Source organism: Gallus gallus, chromosome 5 (genome assembly GCF_016699485.2).
Source record: "Gallus gallus isolate bGalGal1 chromosome 5, bGalGal1.mat.broiler.GRCg7b, whole genome shotgun sequence".
Classification (NCBI taxonomy): Eukaryota; Metazoa; Chordata; class Aves; order Galliformes; family Phasianidae; genus Gallus; species Gallus gallus.
In genome coordinates, this window is record NC_052536.1 from 20,485,938 (window position 1) to 20,491,937 (window position 6,000).

Consider the following 6,000-nt stretch of genomic DNA (forward strand, 5'->3'; position numbering starts at 1 on the left):
TGCTTGCATTTTTCTGTGACAATCATCTCTCCTACCCTGTAAAGAGAGGGCCTGCAAGAAGAAAACTGTGATGTGTCTCATGGAAACCAGAATTAGTCAAAAATGATTTATCTGGATTTTACTCACACCACTGAGTACTTGCTAAAAACAGCTGAGAACTTGAGTTATACAGGCAACCTTAAATACCACATCACTGTTCAATAAACAAGATGATTACTAAACTAAAGCTAAATACCTTGCACTGATTTAGCCCATACTGAAAAAGCACTGACTGAAAGACACCTGGGGTATTTCACTATTACATTTGTTCCCTGGAAATATTTTTCTTTTCTAAACAGCAAGGAGATTTTTAAACTTGATTTTTTAGTTGGTCAAATCTCTTCTTGACCTTTAGAGTAACATATATTCAGGTTAAAAAAAATTAGTAAAGAAACAAAGATTTAGACAACATGGCTACAGCATACACTGTAAACCAGTATTTTGAGTTTAAAATGCTTTATTTCTCCAGGACCTCTGACTATCTTTGTACCTTGTGTCCATCCTGCAGGATTTTATTTTTCACACCAACTCAAGTTTTACTGACTGCAATTAAGAACACCTGAGTGGCACAGCTTCATCAATATTCTATCTCCTGAGAGAGTACTATTTTTCTTCCAGCCTCAATTTCCCATTTCCTTGTCTGCATAGAAACTGAGTTAACCAGCTTGACACAGCAGGATAGGTGCTGGTAAAGCTGCAGAATGACAGCAAATTTAGCTTCATTTCAACAAAAATATGTCCTTTTTATCTGAACACTGCACACTGAGTCCAGCTGGCTGGCAAGATGATCAGGGACTGTCAAAACGTCTTCTCATAAATATGACTGTGCAATATTTTGGAGAGGCATTCCACAACATTTAAAAAGCTGCAAGCAGTCACACCAATTACTAAGGTTTGCTTACACCCAATAACGTGTATGACAGAATAGTTCACTTGAAAGAGACTTACAAAGATCAAGTCCAGCTGCCTGACCACTTCAGGGCTCACTGAAAGTTAAAGTGTTTAATGAGGACACAGTCAAACTGCTTCTTGAACACTGACAGGCCTGCGGCACCAAGCACCTTCCTAGAAAGTCTCTTTTATTGTTTGGTCATCCTTAGGTAAAAAAGTATTCCCTAATGTCGCACTGAACCTCCCTTCATGCAGCTTCATGCTGTTTCCTTTTATCCTGATATCAATTCCCAGGAGTAGAGGCTGGCACCTCACTCTGTGCTTCCCCTCCTCAAAAAAAAAAAAAAAAGTACTGCAGAGAGCAATAAAATTACCTCTCAGCATCCTCTTTTCCAACTGGAAAACCCTAGTTTTCGGTCTTTCCCCAAAGGACACACTTTCCAGTGCTTCTGACAGCTTTGCTGCTCTCCGCTGAATGCTTTCAAGGATCTCAACATCTATTTTCAATACTGTAGAGCCCAGAATTGCACACAATATTCGAGGTGCAGTGCACTGAGGCAAAAATATAGGGAGAATCACCTCTTTTGTGCACTGACTGTTCACTTCTCTGACAGTGAATCAAGACGAGGGAAGAACCAAACAAAGAAAAACAAAGCACCATACTTATTTCAAGTTTTACAAGAACAAATATGGCTGAGTCTTTACAAGTTTTACCCATACTCTGATGAATCCTGAAATAGCAAGCCTGATACTTCAAATACCATAGTTGTGTTAAAATACAGTACCTAAATACTAGCCCATACTAGGACTAAAATCAGACATTTCATTTGACAATCAGGACAAAAGCTTGTCAGACCTTAAGATATCTGGAGCTACTGCAGAAGCCACAAAATAAAAGCTACTTTAGCCCCTCCAAAAAGAGAGGTGGCTATAAAAAGCCATCTCTTGAAAGATAAATGAACTGAACCTTGTATATGACTATACTCATAAGATCTAAATGGTTATTGTACTCCATGAAGAAAGAAACTGTCATGTTAATGGAGAAAACCTAAAGAAAAATCTACTTACATGTTTAGATGAAGGAAGTAATTAATTTGATTATTATCTCGCCAGTTACTGCACAAAATTCAGAAATGGAAGAGATCTATTAGTGCCCATCTCTCAATGATTGCTCTCTAATGTATATTTACCAGCTTACAGTCTTATCTGAGCAAGAGTCTCCATCACTTTTCATGGAAAACTGTTTTGGAGCCCCATCAGCCTCAGATAAAGTTAATTTTATGAAAATCCACTGCATGAACACAGAGTTTTATCATCTCAAAAACTGATAGAGGCTATTGCAGATTTGGACAACTTAATTTCTGTTTAACATTTTTTAAGTCATTACATCAGTGCCCCTCATGTGCAACGAAGCACTTACTTTACAAGAATCTCCTTTACTCCTCTTACTAACACCTACATATCACCATGGGCAACAGAGAAGAAAAGGTTATCTGTAGACTTAAAGTTTAATATAAAAAACCTAACAATTATAATAAAAGAGCAGATGAGTTTAGACTTCAATCATTCTTTCTTCCTCACCTAAACCAGTGCAGCAGTTCTGAGTATGTTTCAGTAATATATCTACAAAATAAGTATCAGCATAAATAGCATTTATTATACTTAAAGACCACATTTCTTTAAATTGCTGCTGTAGTTATAGAAATCTACCTAGGAGCTCCTCATTTCAGACTATTAATAGTTATTAAAAAGACTTGATACTTCATCCTTCATTTGTTCTATTCTAGACACCTGCTTTTGGGAAAAGGAGACTAGACTTTCCAAGGCCCAGGGAATGCCTGAATTACCAGCTAAGACAAATACCTTTAATGCATGTGCTTACATTTGGTATTAGCAGATTGTTAACAAGGGTTAATCCTCAATCATTTACCTTACAGAAATTATGTCACTATAGACAGTGCTTCACTGACAGATAAGCTCCCTGTAAAGACCAAGAGACCCATTGGCTGTTGGTGCCAATAGAAAAGTAGTATTTCTTTAAGGATTAATCAGGGGAATAGCATTTTTAAAAATTAATTGTCCATTCTTGTTAATGTTATCTTCATGTTCTTCATCAGTCCCACAGCAGAGGCATGATGTCAACACAACAATTTTTAGTCTGCACCTACTTGGCCTGGTTGATCCAGAATTAAAGGTTTCGCTGTACTGTGATCAATACACAGACTCACATCCTATTTCCACCTCAATCAGCAGTATGCCCTGGAGTCCACTGTAATTACTGAAAGCACAGCTAAAAGAACCTCAAGAGGTTCACCAAATATATTTTGGAGATGTAATGAAAACTGAAGAAATTCGATATGAGCAACGTCTATTAGCTGCCATTGTGGTGAGCTTGTTCTTGCTGCCAAGAGTGAGAGATACAAAGGAAAAAGCAAGAGGAAGAACTATGAAGCTATTACTGAAAAATTTCCATATAGATTCTGGGAAAGAAGAGTAATGATATCTTTGAAGGAACATAAAATACACCTGAGGATTTTGACTGGAGTGGTAGGATAGAAAAATCAAAATGCATACACATCACTGAGTTTGAAAACATTTAGCTAAAGATTAAACCCCAAAAATCCACATCCAAGTGTCACATGAATAGCAAGCTGAGGATAAAGCAAAAAATAACAATTAGAGATTTTTAAAGTCACTGTACAGTAAACACCTTAGAATACTCATGTGAATATACCCTTGTTTAGAATAATTCAAAATAACTTATAATTGCCTTCTCCATATCTCAGTATTCCATATAGTATTCATCACAAAGAAGTCATAGCGATTGTCAGATTTACCAAGGTTCAAACATTTCCCAGTTGTTACCAGGAGTATTTTGTTAGAGAACAAATAAATAAAAGATAGCCACAATTTAACTTGAACTACAAAAAATTTCTGTGGGAAAAACAGTCTTTCCTACATTGCCTTGAGTAATTCACAAGTAAGAAATAAAAACCTTTATAATTTTAGATTTGATTTAGGCCCATTAGGTGGAAACAGAACGCTGGCAGAAAACATCCATCCTTGAGGCAAATATAACATGAAAACAAAGGACTAACTCAAAATCTGGAGCCTGAAGTTGTTTTATGTGGTAAAAAATCTTCCACTAAGAATTTAAGGTCAAGAATTTTTTTTTAACTCAAAGTATAAAACCTACACGATAGTTTTCATCATTTGGAACTTCAACATTATCATTCAGAAGAATTGATGTAAAGGCCATACAGTGGGCTTGACATGGATTAGTTGAGACTGAACAAAATAACAGTACAATAGAGAATAATTTCATACTGATGGTAAGATGCATTAAATAACATAACACAGGAAGTGCTTTTTTTTTTTTCCACTGTTAGCTTTTGTGATCCAATAGAGAAAAACTGAACAGCTAATAGGGTGCAGCATGAAGTCACAAACACAGAAGAGAAGCAAAGGTTTTTTTTTTCCCACCACATAGGTGTATTAGATTCCAAAAAGTAAACTTTCTTAAGTTGTTCTTTTTAGAAGGTCTATATACCAAATTATTCAGAAGGTCTCAGCATAGTCAAGTTTACTTGATCATACCAAACCAAAAATTCTAAAAATACCTTTGCATCTGTAGTTCAGAATTTAACATAGCTTTAGAACTTTTGGATTGCACATTTGCTATCAGATACCTCCTTCAGGCTAATCGTTTCAAGAAAATTAATTCAGAAACTTCAGAAAATGAAAATTGTGATAAAAATACTTTGATTTGCTAAGGAAAGCATACACCAAATGCATTGAAATTTTCTAATACATTTACAACTTGAAACAAGATTTCAAGCTGGCAGTTTGCTCTCCCCAGCATCAGAAAATGCCTATCATCCACATTTCTGAAGCATTATAAGCTTCTCGTAAAACAAAAACACAAGGCCTAAATACAACCAGTTCACAAAGTTTCAACAGAGAATTACTAAGACTTGAGCAGCTGGGCTACCCAGGACTATAAGTCAGACTTGCCAAGAAAAATGGTTAGGCTGAAAATAGGGGACAAGGAAGGGCATGAAGGGGAGGTCAGAAATTGGAAGAGCATAGGAAAACAGGCTGAATCTGCACTGATAGTTATAAAAGAACCTATGAATACCCCAGAAGACCATGGGGCTAGAGTACTCCTCCAAGAGTTAAAAGGAGCAGACGAGGCCTCCTTACAGCAAGTAGAAGTCCAAGCCCCTGCTCCCTTCATCCTCTCACAAAAAGAGCACGTTTTCCCGCCTAACATAACCTCACAATTATTTTTGGATACCAGATTAAATCAGACACAATAAAATCATAGGTAGCATTTGAATATCAAGTACTTATTCCTCAGAAAAAGATCCCCAAAAGAAAAAAGTTTCCCTGAATTTAGGAGCTTATGATCCAAAAACAAGGAGGGATTACCTCCACGTTTTTTCATTTCCATACAGCAATCCATACTCAATATTTCCCATTAATTGGTTAAAGGCAACTTAAATACAACATCACACACACACACACACTCCTCACCAGCTCTGCTGCTGCCCTCAGACTCACTCCCCTCAAGCAGATCTCAGTAGCCTTTCCAAGGAACAGCTCCCAAAATAACAGAAGTTTTTTCCTCAGACCACAGGAAACGCGCAACCCTGCTGCCAGGCCTGAGTAAGAGAACGCACCACAAAAAGAGTAAGAGGAAAAAAAGCTTATTTTACCTCACATCCTTTTTATCATCAGAAGCTCCTAACACTCCTTCTGCACTCCCAGACTAGTCAGGACTCATGCCCTGATCCAGCTGGGCACTGATAGCCAACAGCACAACTGCACACACCTGTGCCTGCCCCACACTGATTTGGCAGGGCTCCATACACTAAGGCACTAAAATTCACAGGTGATTTTTGATCTGCAATGTTCTGAGCTTCTGTTCCATATGTAAGATGGGGATCAGGTTACCAGCTTATTAGTGAAGAACAGAGGAAAATAACAGAGGAACATTAATATTCATGAAGCCCTCAGATGGCCTAAGGATAACCCCCATGGAAAAGCCTATTGCTTAATAATTGTGTT

General features: G+C 37.2%; 1 protein-coding gene across 1 annotated transcript in view; it reads right to left on the reverse strand.

Moving 5' to 3' along the window:
- LRRC4C (leucine rich repeat containing 4C) overlaps positions 1-5,714 on the reverse strand; it is a 494,470-nt gene extending 488,756 nt beyond the window's left edge. Inside the window, exon 1 of the mRNA XM_046942083.1 lies at positions 5,467-5,714. The gene's annotated coding sequence lies outside the window, so the exon portion shown is untranslated. The remainder of the gene's footprint in view (positions 1-5,466) is intronic.
- Between the last annotated feature and the right edge of the window lie 286 nt (positions 5,715-6,000).